This window comes from Hypanus sabinus, chromosome 17, assembly GCF_030144855.1.
Source record: "Hypanus sabinus isolate sHypSab1 chromosome 17, sHypSab1.hap1, whole genome shotgun sequence".
NCBI classification, from domain to species: Eukaryota; Metazoa; Chordata; class Chondrichthyes; order Myliobatiformes; family Dasyatidae; genus Hypanus; species Hypanus sabinus.
The window spans coordinates 1,282,661-1,290,794 of record NC_082722.1 but is presented as its reverse complement, the minus strand read 5'-3'; positions in this window follow the sequence as shown (position 1 = coordinate 1,290,794).

The window sequence follows — 8,134 nt, the reverse complement described above, 5'->3', positions numbered from 1 at the left end:
AGAGAGGAAGGGGAGGTGGTGAGGGTAAGGGGGGAGGGATTAATGGGGGGTTGGTGGAGAGAGGCGAGGGAAGGGGGAGGTGGACAGAGGAGGGGTCAGGTGGAGAGAGGAGGGAGAGGTGGTGAGGGTAAGGGGGGAGGAGGAATGGGGGGTTGGTGGCGAGGTGTGGGAAGATGAAGAGTGGAGATGGGAGGTGGAGAAAGGGGGATTGGAGAAAGGGGGATTGGAGAGAGGGGGGGAGGTGGACAGAGGAGGGGGAGGTGTAGAGAGGGAGGAATTGTTCTTTTCCAATCAGTTCTGGCCAACTCCTCTCTCATTTCTCTACAATTCACTTCACTTTGCTGTAATACTGATACATCAGAATTTAGTTTCTCCATCTCAAGTTTCATGGTGAATTTGATCATATTCTGATCACTTTCCTCTCAGAGTTCTTTTACCTTAGGCTCTCTAATCAGGAAGGGGTCAATAACTCTACTTGTTTTTTAAATATATAGACCACCCAATAGTAACAGGGTCATCAAACAGCAGATAGGGAGACAGATTCTGGAATGGTGCAGTACTAATTTTAATTTCCCTAATGATTGGCATCTTCCTAGAGCAAGGGATTTAGATGGAGTGGGGTTTGTTAGGTGTGTTGAAGGTTTCCTGTCACAGTACTGTATATGTAGATAAGCCTACAAGGGGAGAGTCTGTGCTTGATCTGATATTGGGAAATGAACCTGGTCAGGTGTCAGGTCTCTCAGTGGGAGAACATTTTGGAGATAGTGATCATAATTCTACCTCCTTTACCATAGCATTGGAAAGGGATAGAAACACAGAAAGCCTACAGCACAATACAGGACCTTCGGCCCACAATGCTGTGCCGAACATGTAATTACTTTAGAAATTACCTCCGGTTACCCATAGCCATCTATTTTTCTAAGCCCCATGTACCTATCCAGGAGCCTCTTAAAAGACCCTATTGTATCCGCCTCAACCACCATCGCTGGCAGCCCATTCCACACACTCACCACTCTCGGCACTAAAAAAGACTTACCCCTGACATCTCCTCTGTACCTACTTCCAAGCACCTTAAAACTGTGTCCTCTTGTGTTAGCCATTTCAGCCCTGGGAAAAAGCCTCTGACTATCCACACGATCAATGCCTCTCATCATCTTATAGAACTCTATCAGGTCACCTCTCAATCTAATTCGCTCCAAGGAGGAAAGGCCAAGTTCACCCAACTTATTCTCGTAAGGCATGCTCCCCAATCCAGGCAACATCCTTGTAAATCTCCTCTGCACCCTTTCTATAGTTTCCACATCCTTCCTATAGTGAGGTGACCAGAACTGAGCACAGTACTTCAAGTGGGGTCTGACCAGTGTCCTATGTAGTTGCAACATTACCTCTCGGCTCTTAAACTCAATCCCACGATTGAAGAAGGCCAATGCACCGCAGAGTCAACTTGGCCAGCAGCTTTGACTGTCCTACGGACTCGGACTCCAAGATCTCTCTGATTCTCCACACTGCCAAGAGTCTTACCATTAAAACTATATTCTGCCATGATATTTGACCTACCAAATGAACCACCTCATGCTTATCTAGGTTGAACTTCATCCGCCACTTCTCAGCCCAGTTTTGCTTCATATGAATGTCCCACTGTAACCTCTGACAGCCCTCCACACTATCCACTACCATCAGTCTTGATGAAGGGTCTCTGCCCAAAACATCAAATGTAGTCTTTTCTGTTGATGCTGCCTAGCCTGCTGAGTTCTTCCAAGCATTTCATGTGTGTGTGTTGCTTGAATTTCCAGCATCTGCAGATTTTCTCTTGTTTGTGATTGGACTATTTTGACATTGCCCTTCTGGTATGCATTTTCTATCTCCCACTGTAATTTGTAGACAACATCCTTACTAATGTTTGGGGGTCCGTATACAACTCCTGTCCTTGCAGTTCCTTCGCTCCATCCACAATGATTCAACAGCTTCATATCCTATGTTACCTCTTTCTGGGATTTGATTTCATTTTTTACTAATAGAGTAACACTGCCACCCTCTGCCTTCCTGCCTGTCCTTTCGATAAAATGTGCATCCTTGAACATTAAGCTCCCAGGTATTATCTTCTTTCAGCCATGATTCAGTAATGCCCACTACATCAAACATGGCAACTGTGCTACAAGTTCATCTACCTTATACCATATATTGCACACATTCAAATACACTATCAGTCCTGTATTCACTTTTTTTGATTTTGTCTGCCTTTTACATTGCAACTCATTCTGTTGACTGCAGTTTTGTCTAATCAACAGCCTCTCCTCACTACACATTGCCTCTGTTTGTAAACCAGCTACCTCATCTTCAGCACTATCACTCCAGTTCCCATCCCCCTGACAAATTAGTTTAAACCCATCTGAACAATTCTAGTCCACCTGCCCACAAGGATATTGGATTCCCTCTGGTTTAGGTGTTACCCGTCCCTTTTGTACAGGTTGTACCTTCCCCAGAAGAGATCCCGATGACCCAAAAATCTGAACCCCTGCCCCTACACCAGTTCCTCAGCCACACTTTCACCTGCCTAATCATCCTATTCTTACCCTGGCACATGGCACAGGCAGAGAACCAGAGATTGTTTCTCAGCTTTTTACCGAGCTCCCTGAAATCTCCCCTCAGGACCTCCTTACCTTGTCTACCTTTAATGCCATTGGTACCAACATGTACCAAGACTTCTGGCTGCTAACCCTCACCCTTGAGAATGCCATATACCTGATCTAAGAAATCCCTGAATCTGGCACCAGGTAGACAACATACCATTCTGGTGTCTCTATTGAGCGTACGGAACCTCATTTCTGTTCCTCTGACTATGGAATTGCCCATCAATAGTGCAGCCCTCATCACCTCTCTTCCTGAGACCCAGTCACTGTGGCTCCCCCCCCCCAGTAGGTTGCCCCCTTAAAGTTGTATACTTATTATTGAGGGGAACAGCCACAGGTGTACTCTGCACTGGCTGTCCATTTCCCCTCCTTCTCCTGATAGTCAACCAGTTAATTGTCTTCTGCAATCTAGGGGTTTGATGCCATTAGTTCAGTTTGGCACAGAATCATGGGCTGAAAGCCTCTTTTCCTGTTCCATGAGTAGTTTCACACAAAAATGGGCTCTTTGGCCTGCCAAGACTATACTGGTCATCCACTATCGCTTTTATACAGATCTTACATTTAATCACATTTTATTCTCCCCACATTCTCATCAACTCCTGCCAGATTCTACCACTTGCCTACACAAGGAAAAATTTGCAGTTGTGGTGGCCCGCACACGTGGAACTCGAACCACCATCGGGAGCCGTGGGCAGACAAGCGGTAGCACATTTGGAACTAGCCCAGAGGTCGGCAACCTGCGGCTCCAGAGCCACATGCGGCTCTTTGATCTCTGTGATGCGGCTCCCCGTGGTTTGTTAGCTTTTGAAATGTAATTCGAAATTTGAAGATTATGGTGATCTTGTACAATATGAAAACTTTGCGGAGACACCGTTTCCTGGCACATCCGAACCGGCTCACAATTAGCCACCGTTCCGACTAAGGGAGATAGCCTACGGGGGTTTGTGAGTACGTGTCTTTTGGAGCATCCGCGCCCACGGGGACGGGTTGAGGGAGGCTTTAAAGCAAGGCTGTTTAGTTCGAATAAAGTTACCTTTGACTGCAGTGTCTTTATTTTAGCGCTGCGTGTAGCGCTACACCGCTACAACGTGTTTTTTATCGCTATTAATATACATCACAACTGCCAATGCCTGACACCCGCCAGTGCGCGCATTCTTTTAATTCTTCGATCCAAGGTAGGCTACCTACGGAGTAACCTTCAACCCAACGTCTTTTTTTCGGAGTTCAAAATGTTTTTGTTGCATGCAGAAATGTAATTTCGTTTTCTCTGCAGGAGTTCATCAATTTCATAAATGCAACACATTATAGTTTGTTTATACATAGCATAAAGGCAAAAAAAATCCGTTGTATGCAGTGTTATTTCATTTTGTGGCTCCCAGTGTTTTCTTTTCTGTGGGAAATGGGTCCATATTGGCTCTTTCAGTGGTAAACATTGCCGACCCCTGAACTAGCCGCTCGGGGTGGACCTTCCGGGGACAGTCCGCCCCACGGGTTGCAGGGGCCCATGGGAGGGGAGATTTAAGCACGCAATCTTGAATCAGTAAAGGCATTCTTTCAGCTCTCTCTGCCTCTGTGTGTTTCTTTAGTAGCACGTTGTGCACGACTACATTGCTGACCCCGATGTTCCAGACGGCATCTGGAGCCGGCGACTCAGTGACCAGCCATGAGTTTGAGCAACTCGCGCAGCGCGGTCTCTCTGAAGCTCCCAACTCTCTGGGCCACTCAGCCCCACGTTTGGTTCGAGCAGCTGAGGCCCAGTTCAGTATCAGAGACATTACTGCCGACGCTACACGGTACTACTACGTGGTCAGCACGCTTGACCAGGAGACGGTAGGCCGGATCATCGACTTCCTACGCCAGCCTCCAATGGAGGACAGGTACACTAAGTTTAAGGCGCTCCTGATCTGTACCTTCGGACTCTCCTGCCGCAAATGAGCCACGCGGCTCCTACACATGGATGGTCTGGGTGAACGCACGCCATCCAAGCTCATGAATGATATGCTGGCACTCATGACGGCCATAAGCCATGCCTTTTATTTGAACAGTTGTTCCTCAAGCAAATGCCAGAGGACATTCGCCTCCTCCTCGCGAGTTAGGATTTCAGTGACCCACGCAGGGTCGCGGCTAAAACAGATGTCCTTTGGCAGAGCAAGCAACGTGCAGCAGCCACCACTGGCCTAGTCATGATCACGTGCCCCAAAGCCCAGGCCCCACAACCGAAGCCATTGAGACCCACGGGAGAAAAAGATGAAAGTTCAGAACGATGGTGTTTCTACCACCAAAGGTGGGGCTCAGGTGCACGCTGCTGCTGTCCACCATGTGCTTTTGCAGGAAACGCTGGGGCCAGCCGTCGTTCATGGCTACGATGGCTGACCACCAAGACAGCCTCCTATACCTCTGGGACCGACACTCCGGGTGGCACTTGGACACTCGTAACGCGGTCCCAGGCCCCAAACTCACTGCTGCAAATGGCACCAGTATTCGGATGTACGGCCTGCGAACTATCTCACTGCATTTTGGGTCCAGCCGTTTCACTTGGACTTTCACATTGGCAGCGGTGTCACAGCCACTACTAGGGGCAGATTTCCTACGAGCCAACTGCCTCCTGGTCGACGTGAAAGGCCGCCGTTTGGTCCACGCCGAGACATTCCAGACTTTGCAGCTCGGAGCACTCAAGCTACCGGCCCTCCACCTGGATTCCGTGACCCTCTCGGGTAACGAATTAGCCAGGGTGTTGGTGGAATTCCCCTTCATAGTCGCCCCACAGTTCTCCATGGCTGACCTCAAGTGTGGCGTACAGCACTACATCCCCATGCAAAGACTGCCACTGCACGCCCGAGCTCGCAGACTCCCACCCGACAAGCTCTATCTCGCCAAGGAGGAGTTCTGTAAGATGGAAGAGATGGGAATCATACACCGCTCAGATAGCCCGTGGGCATCCCCACTGGACATGGTGCCCAAGTCCACAGGAGGATGGAGGCCCTACGGAGACTACAGAAGGCTCAACGACACCACAACCGCTGACAGATACCTGGTCTCCTACATCCAGGACTTCACGGTGAACCTGCACAGAGCGACCATCTTCTCAAAAATTGACCTGGTCAGGGGATATCATCAGATCCCAGTGCATCCCGACGACATGCCCAGGACAGCCCTCATCACCCAGTTCGGCTTGTTCCAATTCCTGAGGATGCCTTTCGGTCTCAAGAATGCAGCCCAAACTTTCCAACGGCTCATGGACTCGGTGGGACGCGGCCTGGATTTTGCTTTCATTTACTTGGACGATATCCTGATGGCCAGCAGTTTGCACTAAGAGCGGGTGGCACATTTGCACCAGCTCTGCCAACACCTAAGCGACCACGGATGGCAATCAATCTGGCAAAGTGCCAGTTTGGGCTGACGGAGATCGACTTCTCCACAGAGTCAACCAACATGGCGCAGCTTCCCTACCGGACAAGGTCCAGGCCATCCGCCAGTTCCCCAAGCCCAGCACGGTCAAGGGGCTGCAGAAGTTCGTAGGGATGGTCAACTTTTATCGTCAGTTCGTGCCGGCAGCGGCCCACATCATGAGACCCTTGTTCAGCCTGATGGCTAGCAAGGCCAAAAAAGTGGTATGGGACGCGGAGTCCACGGAGGCGTTCGAGCAGGCCAAGGAGGCGCTGGCGAAGGCGCCTAGTGCACCAGAGAGTTAATGTACCCACGGCACTCACAATCGACGCTTCCGACATGGCAGTTGGCGGAGTCCTGGAGTAGCTCGTCGAGGGCCAGTGGCGACCACTGATTATTCTTCAGCCAGCACCTACGGCCACCAGAGGTGAAGTACAGGGCTTTCGACAGAGAATTGCTAGCTCTCTACCTGGCTGTTTGGCATTTCCGATACTTCCTCGAGGGAAGGGAGTTCACCATGTATACGGACCACAAGCCCCTCACCTTTGCATTGGCCAAGGTATTGGAGCCATGGTCGGCTCGGCAGCGGAGGCACCTACCTGTCCTTTATTTCAGAATTCACCACGGACATCCGCCACATCGCAGGGAAGAACAACATCATCGCCAACACACTGTCTTGCCCCTGCCTCCACTCAGTAGGCATATCGTCATCAGGAATAGACTACACAACACTGGCGGAAGCACAACGGTCGGACACCTGGCTTACCGCACCGCCATTTCGGGGCTCCAGATGGAGGACGTCTCCATCGGCCCGGCAGCGGATCGACTCCTGTGTGACGTGTCTGCCGGCAAACCCCAACCCGTGGTACCAGCAGCATGGAAACGCCAGGTGTTCGACACACTGCACGACCTGACCCAGCCGGGCGTCCATCAAGCTGGTAGTGGACAGATTCGTCTGGCACAGTTTGCGCAAACAGGTTGGACACTGAGCCACGACCTGTGTACACTGCCAGACCGCCAAAGTCCAGCGACACGTGAAGGCTCCACTCCAGCAGTTCCAGCCAACGCACAGGAGGTTCCAACACATCCACGTGGACATCGTCGGCCCCCGCTAGTCTCCTGGGATGCCAGGTATATCTTTACCATGGTAGACAGGTTCACCAGATGGCCGGAAGCCATACCGCTCGCAGACACTTCCACTGAGTCCTGCGCCAGGACGCTCATTGCAAACTGGATCGCCAGGTTCGGCCTCACAACGGACATCACCTCTGACAGAGAGTCGCAGTTCACGTCTGGTTTGTGGACAGCACTGGCGCAGCTCCTGGGCACCCAGCTGCATCACCCCACAGCGTACCATCCCCAGTCCAACGGTTTGGTAGAGCGATTCCACCAGCATCTCGTCAGCCCTAATGGCGCACCTCAGGGGCCCCAACTAGATAGATGAGCTTCCCTGGGTCCTACTGGGCTTCCGCACAGCCCCCAAGGAGGACCTGGACAGCTCCTCGGCAGAATTGGTCTATGGCACCCCCCTGATGGTCCCAGGCGAGTTCGTACCAGAGACCTGAGGTTCAAAAGAAACTCCAGCAGCGGTGCTAACGAGGCTGCAGGACAAGGTAGGTACCCTGAGGGTCCCGACCTCCAGGCATGGTCCCTCAAACTGGCGCACTTGGGCATTGAGCAACCAGTGAGGGTACCCGCACCGCGCTGGTGATGCCGACCACCCAGGCAAGCCACACAGACTGGGGGCTCCACTCCCCTGATGGACGTTTCTGGCAGGGCGGTGGTGTGGCGCCCGCATACACGGGACTCAAACCGCCATAAAGGGAGCCGCGGGCGGATACGTGGTCATGCGTTTGGAACTACCTGCTCGGGGCGGACCTCCTGGGGACAGCCTGACGTCACATCCGCCCCGCGGGTCATAGGGTCCATGGGAGGGGAGATTTAAGCACACGATCTTGAAATCAGTAAAGGCATTCTGAGTTCAGCTCTCTCTGCCTCCATGTGTTTCTTTAGTAGCGCGTTGCGCGCAACTACACAATAGACAATTTACCAATCAACCCACCAATCTTTTGGATATGGGATAAGATCAGAGTACCTGGGGAAACGTATGTCATCAA